We start from the raw sequence: 11,353 nt of genomic DNA, 5'->3' as shown, positions 1-11,353 counted from the left end.
CAGCTTTAGGGCTTCAAAAAAGTTCTAAAATGTGAGTTAGGGATAGAAACAACCATTGTAAAAATTTGAATCAGTTTAATCGATGTTAAGTATTGTTAGATATTCAAAATGTGAACAATAGTTACAATAAAAGTGTTTCCAGACTAATAAAAACCATCTACAGTTATGGTTTATTGAGAAAAATAGTGATATCTCCTTATATTCTAGGCTTTATTGCAAACATTTTATATTGTAAGATGTTTTGTGATACAATTGACCTACACATATGCATCAAATGTGATATCTTGAATGTTTTTTTTTTTAAATCACTGCTCCCAAAGGTAAACAGGACCTTTAAATTCTCTACCTTCTCTCTCTCTCTCTCTCTCTCTCTCTCTCTCTTTGTCATGCAGACTATCATGGCTGTTTACTGGCACTTTCCGAGGCAAGGTTTCGTTTCTGCTGCAGTAACTTCAAGAATGAGTGAAATACTGGTCAGTCTGATGAACTCTTAACAAGTCATCGTAGTTCAGTTCCACACCATACGCCCAAAATATTGTGTGAAGTAATGACATCATTGCCTCCTTTACCCTGCATGTGTGACCTACATCGCCACATTTCAGATTTTAAAATGTCACAACTTTCTTACTGTATGTCTGATGGATGTGGATGAAACTCTCCCATTTTCTTGATGTGATTTGACGGATTAGGTTTACTTGAATATGGCGTCATATTCCGCTTTGAATGTCTTTTTCTTTCTTTGAATATACTCTCTGTTAGCTGTCACTTGGAGAGAGACTGATGATGATTTCAAGCAGAAGAGTTTTGTCAAGCTGTCTGTGTCAGATTCTTTGGGTAAAATCTTAGCATCAAATAACTGAGTCTTACGTCAAGTTGTTTTATTGTTTCTGATTGACAAAATGTCTTTCATCAACATAGCTAGGCACCAATTATTTACTGTTTAGAGTATCAATTTAGCCGTGATAAAATATTTTTGGCAAATATCACCCCACCCCCGAGTATGTATGCACACAATTGTTTGTCATGGTTATTACTGTAAACACTGAATTATTGGTGGTCATTTGTGTTGATGAAGGGTTATTTGTCAATCAATTGCCATAAAATCTGAATGGTTACGTTTAACCTGTTTGGGTTTGTTTGTGCTCTTCATCAGAGGACTTGCTCATATCTGCCCGTTCAAGCCGTTTGCTCCATCCTGGCGCATGCAGTAATCGCCACGGATGCACAGAGATTACCACCAGCGCAGGCATCATCACAAACCCCTCCACCACTAGCAGAGAGTGGGGTAGACAGCCTGTTGGGCGGTCTCCTGTTTGTTGTGCTGTGCCGGACGGTGCTGGGCAGGAAGTCGGAATGCGAGCGTGGGGAGGAGACTTTGGAAGGCCAACTGTGGCAGCTTGCTGTGGGCACAGTGGCTGTTGTAGGTGACAATGTGGTTGATACGTTGCTGAAACAAGCCCTCGATGCTTGTAAAGGTGAGCACAGTTGCAAGGGAGTGCATCTGACAAATTTCGAATTGTTCCTTTGAGGCCAGATCTGTGAATATGCAGATTTTTTTTTTCAATTATTCGTTCAGCTATAATGCATATGAGCAAGCTACATGTACCACAATTTAAATCCCCTCAGCTTCACTAAGCAATAAGGATAAAGTGCCTTGCCTGTAATGGCTAACCACTGCTATCAAGGGACTTGAACCAGGAACTTTATAATTGAGAGTCTGTAGTCTTATCCTCTAAGCTCTTTGCAATTTTAGGTTTATACAAGCATTAGCCCAAATTTTCTCCTGCCTTTCTCAAACAATCCTGTGCTTTGTCCCGTTTCTGTCCAATGTGAATTGCTCTGCACCAGTATTGTTTATTATTTGGTCGCCCTCTAGAGGCGAGTTTATTGTAGTCACATTGGTCGGGTATGTTCAGCCATGATCTCCAATAAAGAGGAATGTTCATTTTGCATCTCCAATCCATTGTGTTTAATCTCGTCCCTTTTATGTTATTGAGACACTTTCCACTTTCTTCCATAATTCAATTCAGTGTAATGCTCAATTTTATGTAATGATACAGTACTGTACTCCCATTATAACGAACATGGTTACTTCACAAAATTTCGGTTACAATGAAATAAAACTTAAGGCTGCAACATTATCCAATCTTTGTATTTTTATTGTTTATTTGTTCGGTTATAACAAAATTTCGATATAGCGAAAGAAAACTGCTGGTCCAGAGGACTTCGTTATAATGGTAATTGTCTTTACAACTGACCTTTCACTCTCTCTAACAGATGGCCTACAAGAAGAAGTTGGAGCTCTCCTTGTGGGTCTACTACAGACCGATGGCGCCAAGGGGAGGTTACATCACCATGGCAACAGACTGCATACCTTGATACATTCCTTGGAGGTGAGCAGACATTATGGTGACTGCTGCCTTTTACCATAAAGGCAGTGCAAAAATGCAATGTCTAAGTTACAATGTATGTAACATGCATATGGACATGTTTGCTGGGTGTAGGTAATATAATGGGTTTATTCTCAAAGGGTACATTGTATGTCAAAGGTAGAATGCCAATGATCTTGTTATCACATTCTTGCCAGTCTATTTTGCCAGGATTTTATCTTGCTTTCTCGAAATACCAAATTGATTTGCCATGATGAATTTTCTTCTCTTTTTTTTTTTTTTTTAATGTTTCATAAATACCTTTTGACTCTTTTGGCATACACATTGTGCTTGCTTTAGCTGCCAATCAGGGGGATTTTGTTTCCTAGGTAAGGGTGGGAGGGCATGCATACATAGGTATTTGGAGTGCATAGCTCCTGCTAGGTCTGAATCATGAAAATATATGGTCTTTGGGGGACACAGACTCCAGTGGGTTTCTCTGTAAAAAGATAGCATGTACCTGATAAAATGTACTTAAACAGTTAATCAAAACTCTGCTATATATTTTATTTCATATAACATTTCACATAAGATTATAATTCAGTGATATTTATTAAGTATTAAGCCTTTGGATTTTCTTTTAGCAGTCTTTGTGCTTGCAACTTCAGGGGCTATCGTCAGGGGAATTACTTCTCCGATGTCAGAACAGTGCAATGTCAAGGAGGAAGAAAATGATAGCAATAATGAAAGTATGTGCGAATCTTGCATCTGCACCTTTTTGACAAAAATTAGCCAATCAGCAGACTTGAAACTGTCAAGTGATGATTCCACTTTGTTTCTTTCCACGTTGCTATCGTCACTTCAGGAGCAGGGTGGTCCTACTCTCGCCACCCGCAGATTTGCCGAGCTGAAGTACGAAGTCAGCCTCCTGCCCAGGGGAGAACAGACGGTCAAATGAAACTTGGGAATCACATCATTATGATTATTACTGGAGTATGACATTGTAGCAAAGAAAGAGGCTTTGCAAACTTGCTGTACTGAAGCACTTCTTTTGCATTAATAATATGTCAGCATAGCAGCTTGTCTGCCATGTAAGAGTCCATGCAATACTTCACTAGTAGTGACTGGACTTGATGAGGACTCTGGAATGTATTGCTGAAGCCTGGGACCGTATTCCATTGAGACAATATAATAGTGCAACATTGTCTTGATTAGGGCGTTTAAATTTTTTTTTTATCCCCCCCCCCCCCTCAAGAAAAAAGAAAGAAAAAAAAAAAGATGGGCAGCTAATATCATTGGCATTTGTGAGAAATGTATCTCAGAATCTCATCCATAAAGCTGGCATTACTTGTCACACATAATTTGGCTACTGGAGGCTTTAGTGATGTTAATAGAAAAATATCCAAACTACAATTAATTGTATGTGTGGCAGTGTATATGCATGATAGTGTTCCTCATATCATGTGTCACTCTGTCCATTTTCCATGGACGTCGATTTAATATTCCGAGCAATCGTGCGGCTTTGTTGCTAGAGGTGCGAAGTGCCAATTACGATAATTTGATGGCTTGTGCACCCAATCGTGACTGAAAATGAGATGATTAGAACTACGTTCACAGCCACTCCACACAGGCGTGATATTCTGTAGATTAAAATCTCATTTCCTACTCTGTTTTTCTTCCCAAGTCTTTACACAGTTTGCTTTTTCCATGTACATTGTACTAAATCACCAGAAAATGTTGATTTCCATTTTTTTTTTTACCTCAATATCGTCCTCGTCAACAGTACTATATTTTAACCCGTTCAGGATGGGCTGAATTTGCTAGAACATACATTTCCCACAGACACTTGCCCGAGTATGCTCCGGACTTAAAAGTGACTAATAGTCAAAAAGGAAGGGTAATGCAGTATGGCATGGCCTTTGCTTTTTCTGCTAAATTGGAGGATTGGTAAACAGATTAGGCATTTGTTTTTCCCTGCTGTATGATCTCTCCTAAATAAATATGTCAATAATTGCACGGGTCAATTATGCTTTTGTACCTATCAGTGCTTTGGGATGTTGTTAACACCATAGTGAATGGCTGGTGTGTTCAGATTTCGACTGTGAAGTGCTTATTTGTTGATCTAGAAGCATTATTAAATGCAGTGTGGAGAGGGAGAAGGTGGGAGATTACACATATGTTCTACTACCGTATACACGATATATTTTGTGAGGTTTTTATTTTTGCAAATTTTGTAAGTCTGGTGCTGGTGGTATGCCAATGAAATCTCCTTAAGTGGTTCCAATATTTGCCCCATAACTTGTGTGAGTTGTGTCAGAAACTTTCAAGTTTATAAAAACCTACACCAGAGAGAACCTTGTATATGAACTTTCAAAGTAACATGTTTGTTTTGTTTTGTTTTGTTTTGGAATCTTTGTAGCTTATACCACAACTGACACTCCTTTCCGATAAAAAAGAAAAAAAATCATTGTCTACCCGAGTCAAATATATTTCAGTTTTATGCAGTAACCTTTATTTTTTTAGATTCTTTTAGTATTAATTTCCAGAATTGACATTAGAAAAATCAGCCTTGGTCCAAGACGTCAGTTGCATGGCTCTTCTATTATCAATTGTGTGTTTATTGTGTAGTAATACACTAAATATGACACAATTTCATTTAGTATCACTATGTTACTGACACACTTCCAAGTCTCACAGACAAATAACAGCTGCAAAAAAAAACAACAACAATTTTGCCACTTGTTATGAATAATTTGTTAGTTGTAGATCATGATGCAACTTTTTTTCGCAAGTATCATGAGTGAAATTTGGGGATTTTTTTTAAAGAGTATGGTAAATGTGGGTCGATAAATTCACATCGATAATTGATCCTTGTTGATGAAAATATTATTTGGTGGAAGAGAGAGGATCCAGTTGAATCTTCCAAATTTGCAAAGTGAGAATTGAAAATAAAGTTTATTTTATACAGAGTATTAAACAAGTGTGTTGATTTGATAACTTTCAGTACTTTTGTTTGACTGTGCAGTTGTTAAACAGACCATGTAAAGTATGTGAATAATGCGTATCTGTGTGTAGTGTCTGTCTGTCTGTCTGCTGGATTGTGTATGATTTACTTCCAGTGTATTTAGGACGGTAATGAACGTCATTTGCGAAAACATGCGAAAACAAATCATGTCCTGTGTCTTCGTATGACTTCAATGTGACAATTATTTATTTTTTTTATTTTTTTTTTTGGGGGGGGGGGGGGTTTTGCTGAAGCCATGTCAAACATAATCCTAACCAATGAATGTACAATTGTATGACCTGTTCCCACATTACCTGAAAGAGTCGTGGACATGAAAGGGATGGTACAGTATTGGTTGAGGTGAGAATTCAGCTTCTAACTTTTTACGAGATACTTAGAAACAACTTCATGAAATGTTACAGAGCATACAATTCCAAGAGGAATTCAAAGTCTATTTGATGAGAATCGGTTTTGAAATGGCCGAGATGTTTAAAAAAAAATATAGTAAAACAAAGCAATCCTATTAAAATGTTGGTCCTTATTTAATTAGAATTGCTTTGTTTTGGATATCTCAGCCACTTCAAAACCAATTTTCATCCAATAGACTTTTAATTCTTCTGAGAATTATTATGCTCTTTCATTATTTCAAGAGGTTTCTCATCATCTCAAGAAACCATCATCAAAAAATTGTTAGAAACCTGAAGCCCCATCTAAACCGAAACTGTATACCTTCCCTTTAAAGCTGAGAAAACTGCAAAGTTAGGCGATTTGGATGCCAATTAAATATTTGATATTTGCTTTGACTTCAGCATTTTAAAAATGTATTGTCTTCCTGACCAAATTGTGGGGTCTGATAATGTTATGAACTTTGAGTCTGTGCAGTCATAATGAAGCATCATGTTACGTTTTTGAGAACTATCAACCTTTTAAAGGAAACCTCCGGATGATTTTCAGATTTTTACATTTGAACAACTATAAATTATTTATGCTGAGGACAGAGTTTCAGAATTTGTGATAATTGGGATGAAGAATAAGAATATTTTCAAAATTTAGAACAAATTGCACTGAACAAGGATGATGACATGGCAGAGTCACCATAAGAATGCATGAGTTGGGGTTCAAGGAAGCAGAACAAAAGAAGAAGGCATGCATAGATTATACACAGGTGAACTCGCAAGCAAGAGGTATTGTAGTGGAATTACACTGCTACATTTCTGAAATATGTGAACCTCCTATGTCATCTTTCCTGTTCAGTGTAATTTGTTTAAGGTTTTTCAAAGTATTGTTTCTCTGCTCAAGAACCACAATAAATTCCACAAATCTATACATGGAGTTGTCGATTTATGTACTACATGATGTGAAATTATGAAAATCGTCTGGAATGTCCCTTTAAGTTTGATTACCTCCCCTTCTACATGCTTTGATTCCATCAACACTTTTCGGGTGATTTTGTTTTTGTTTTGGGTTTGTTTTTTTTTTCAGAAAGTGGTGTCAATGTTGTTCCAAGCTTTCTCATAAAATCAGAAAAATGTTAGAATAGCAATGTTATAAAATTTATATCCGGAAACTACAAAGAGCTTTCACTGTTAAAGATTGCATATCAGCATTGATTACACATACATGTATTCTGATTATCTCAAAATTCTTCAACAGCCTTTCTTCAAAGTACAGTGCACTCGCATTATAAACAACACAGTTATCACAAAACTCCTGTTAAAATGAAGGAAAAAAAAAATCAGGTCCCAAAATTTTATATATATATATATATATATATATATATATATTGTTATTTGGCTACAACAAAATTTTGATATTATGAAAGCAAACTGCAGGTCCCAAGAACTTTGTCAAAGTGGAAATCACCATGTACTACTGATTTAAGCATTCTTTGGATACTAAAGATGAAAAATAGGAATAATTTGAGATCACTACAACAATGTAGATTTTAATGGTTTTCAGATTACCTGAAATTTATTTACATCAATCAGACATGCAAAATATGTGGTACATTATTTTTTTTTTTTTCTATTTTGCAAGAAAATACATGTATGACACTTCTTACATTATTTACACAACAGAGTAAATAAAGCCTGTTTTGATGTGAACTTTACAAGCCAGACATAAATCATGGATTCTGCTTCAAGTTATGTCTGTATGCTGTATTAAATACATGTACAGTATTCATCGCATAATCGGGACAGGTTGGGAGTAGCAAACACGGCCCCTTTAAGCGAGGTGCCCGATTTCGCGATGAGCACTCACCATACACTAACGGCATACGAAATGTACATGTAGTGCACACACACACACATGTATGCATACTGACGTACTGTACATGTACATGAATACACAACCACGCTACCCCTCGGTGCGACCCTCTAGCTCCTGCTTATATTATGTAGGGGAGAAGAATGTTCGCGAAAGCATGTGTTTCGCAATGGCATGCCTATACACGGCTCTTCCGTGGCTATGCATGTACGTGTACTGGATGGACGGAGGTCAAAACACACCAGTCCGAAGCTTGCTTTGTAAGTTCGATGTAAACGACAACTGATAGGGAATCTTTGAAATATTGTTGTGGTATTTTGGTAGATTTTTTGTGTAAAATATAAACAAAATCAAAGATCGCTTGAAGAAAAACTGTCCCGTTTATCAGAGGTCCCCGCCCGATTATCCAGTGAAAATAACATGCATTGGAAATGTTTCTGGGAAGCGTACCTGTATGTCATTTAAGCGAGGTTCCCGATTATCAGATGCCCGATTATGCGATGAATACTGTACTACATTTTAAACATAACTTACAACACAGTGGCCCTCTGCATTAGACAGTAGTACATAAAGTGTCACCTGAAGGACCATAGAGAGAAAAAAAAATGAAAGGAATATTTTATATAGTGGTAGTAACAAAACTGTATTTGCAACATAAAGATGAAAACTGTGTAAATGGGGAATTCTGTGTGACATTTTACAATTATCACCTGTGTGTCAAGTAAAATTAGAAACAAACAAACAAAATCCACAGTCCACTTATCACAGTCCATATGCACAAAGAGTATAACAATGTTTCTTCCTGCATTCACAATACAGTACACCAGTATGTTTTACGGTGAGTAGCTGTGTACCCACTGTCGTACAGATAACGCCAAATTTCCCATTCTTACATATTTTGACAATGACTGGTACTGCAGACACGATGTAGTTGGACACGTGACGGTTTGTCACTACCACATCCATAGCACATGTGCGTATGGCACAGTGCCATATTCATGTACACATGCACTCATGATGGCTTGTTTCCATACCCAACGTAGGGTGCTGATGACAGCGTAGGGGGTTAATGGTCGTTAATTCCGAACATTTGCTAATCCAAAAAAGAAAAGAAGGTGCGAACTAATGAACCTTCAAAATTTTGAACCTTCTTTCATTTTCAGATTAACAAACCTTTCCTAACTTTTGGATAGATAAACTCTTTGATTTATGAACCCTATTTCATTTTCAGATTTAAGAGCCTTTGGAATAACAAACTGTAACCAAGTGTAGGTATGATCAAATACCATATTGTCGCTGGGGTGACAAGACCTTGTATCTGCAATTTTGGTGAAAATTACTTTTTTTGATTAATGGTCAAATAATGGGTTAAGTGATGTCCTGTCCAAATCCCAACTGTCTTACTCCAAAGATGAAGCCACCACGGCATGTCAAAGGAAAGGCTATCCCATTCGCCACAGTGCTTTGGCCGCCATGTTTTTTTGCTCTCCTGAACATTTGACATTTTGCAGATACGAGGTCTTGTCGCCCCAGCGACGATATGTGTATGTAGCCAAACATTTATGGCATATTGTTATTTCTTTTTTTCACTCTCTCTCTCCTTTGCACACACAATCACACACAATCACTCATACACACATAAGTAGATTAATGATGAGAAGGATCTCGATGGTGACTTCTTGCAGTTTTCACACTGGTGTGTACATGAGAACTATGACTTTTTAGTTTGGGTTCTCATCAATTATGTAGCAACTGCAACCGTCCACTAAAATGGCACCACTTACATTTTCAGGTCCATACAATTTAACCTAAATGATACAATCTCTTTCTTAATTCATTTTTTAAAGGAAATCTTGATGATATTTTGTGGAATAATTACAAGAAGATTACATTGCCTCCTCTCATTAATTTGAAAATGGGATTTTGGCAGATAGCGGCTACTTTCTTGTTAAAACCTGCAATTGTAAAAATTTCATAAATTTCCCCATTTTTTGGAGCTCATTGGAATCATGCACTAGTAGTCTCTTCTGATAGGCCCAACCCTGTTTCAATGGACAAAGATAAAACAAGGAATCTTCAAAGAAATTCAGCTTCCTACAAATTAATGCACTTTTGCAAAGCTGTTGGTGTTTAATTTTCACCTGAAGTTTACTTTATATACTGGACTCTATCAGCACTGTGATGTCCAGTTTTGAATACTTTTCACTGTCCTAAATGTCAGGTTACATCAAAGAAATCCAGCGAAATCAAGTCGGGCACAAATGCTCTGTCAGTTTATTAGAAACACACTGTGACATTCTGATACCAAGCTTCTGAGAAAGCAAAGCCTATTTGTAGTGCACTGTACTGTGACCAGTTAAAGCCATTATACAGGGGAGAGGAAGGGAAGAAGTGAATCTTTATGTCCCCCAACACCAAGGGAAGAAGAGGATTAAGACATCCCAGCCAGCAATCCAGACGATTTTCCACCTGACTGAGTAAACAATGTAGCGCAGCCGTCCGGTCATGGAAGAGGAGATCATGAGCATGATTTGGTTCAACGTGATCAGAGTAATAGGCCACCAGCTACCCCCTCTGCTCCAGCACCAAGCCCACCTCCGGAAGCGATGACGGCCATGCAAAAAAAGATTCTTGAGTGCTGAGCTGGAGGCAATACTAAATACTCCAGCAGCTTGCGGCACAATATAAAACAGAAACTGAAAACGGAAAGCCAACACGAAACTGTCCTTTCCAGTGCATTAGAAGTTTGTTTCGATCGGTGGGGAGAAGCAGCAATACTTTGTCGAATACCTTAAATGTCCTGACATTTGCTTTCCCTAACGATGACTACTGGTGAGGTGCACAGTGACAATGATGGCCATGCAAAAAAGACTCAATCCAAATTCACAGGGACATATCTGATGACGATTTAAAAACAAATGAAACAGCAAGGCGGTATCCACAAAGTGCAAAAGGTATGACAGGTGCAGTTGTTCCTGGTTTGAGCTTTTTGTGAAGCATTCTCTGTGCGCCTGGGTGCATGTGGAGTTCGCGATGGTCAGCGCTGAAATTGAAGAGGATGAATTGTGTGTGCATGGGATTCTTGAGTGCTGAGTTAAGTTGGAGGCAATACTAAATACTCCAGCAGCTAGCAGCACCACATAAAACAGAAACCCAAAATCGCAACAGTATTGTTGGGATAATGCAATAACTCCGCTGCATACATAGAAGTCTAATCTGGGATAAAGTGATGAACAAGAAGAGTGACATTCTGGGACCCAATCTTGGTTTCCTAAACTCTCAATTTCCATAACGAAGTAGTCCCACCACACATCGAAGTGAGTATGTGTGCATATTTGTGTGCCTTGTGTATCAGCACAGACAAACCAAGAAAGGCTGTAATTCAGAAAAATGAGCCATAGCATTTTACACACAACTCGGCAGCTATGATACCCTAAAATCTTGTATAATTCCCATGCAAACAAGCGACTATTCCCTTGCAGGATTTTGTCAGTACATATATATACTCATTACGCTATATCTGTACAACCAGCGTGACATACTTACAATGACCAACTGTTTGTTTGTTTTGATTCTTGCCCCATGGGCTACCAAATGAGGCTTGTAAAACCAAGCCCCAAGCTATGGCCAACACAGTAGAATCATTAACAGTGCAGTGAGAATCCGGAGTTTTGCTTTGATCAGTTTTTTTTACTTCTGCCCCCCCCCCCCT

General features: G+C 37.9%; 1 long non-coding RNA gene across 1 annotated transcript; it reads left to right on the top strand.

Moving 5' to 3' along the window:
• The first annotated feature begins 1,168 nt into the window (after positions 1-1,168).
• LOC140243929 (uncharacterized) lies at positions 1,169-3,605 on the top strand. The gene is made up of 3 exons (XR_011902262.1): positions 1,169-1,475; positions 2,278-2,393; positions 3,235-3,605. It is a non-coding gene; the product is annotated as an uncharacterized lncRNA (long non-coding RNA).
• The last annotated feature ends 7,748 nt before the right edge of the window (positions 3,606-11,353 follow it).

The sequence above is a fragment of the Diadema setosum genome, chromosome 20, assembly GCF_964275005.1.
Source record: "Diadema setosum chromosome 20, eeDiaSeto1, whole genome shotgun sequence".
In the NCBI taxonomy this organism is placed as follows: domain Eukaryota; kingdom Metazoa; phylum Echinodermata; class Echinoidea; order Diadematoida; family Diadematidae; genus Diadema; species Diadema setosum.
Note: the sequence above shows the minus strand (reverse complement) of the source record. Positions and strands in the feature narration are given on the sequence as shown.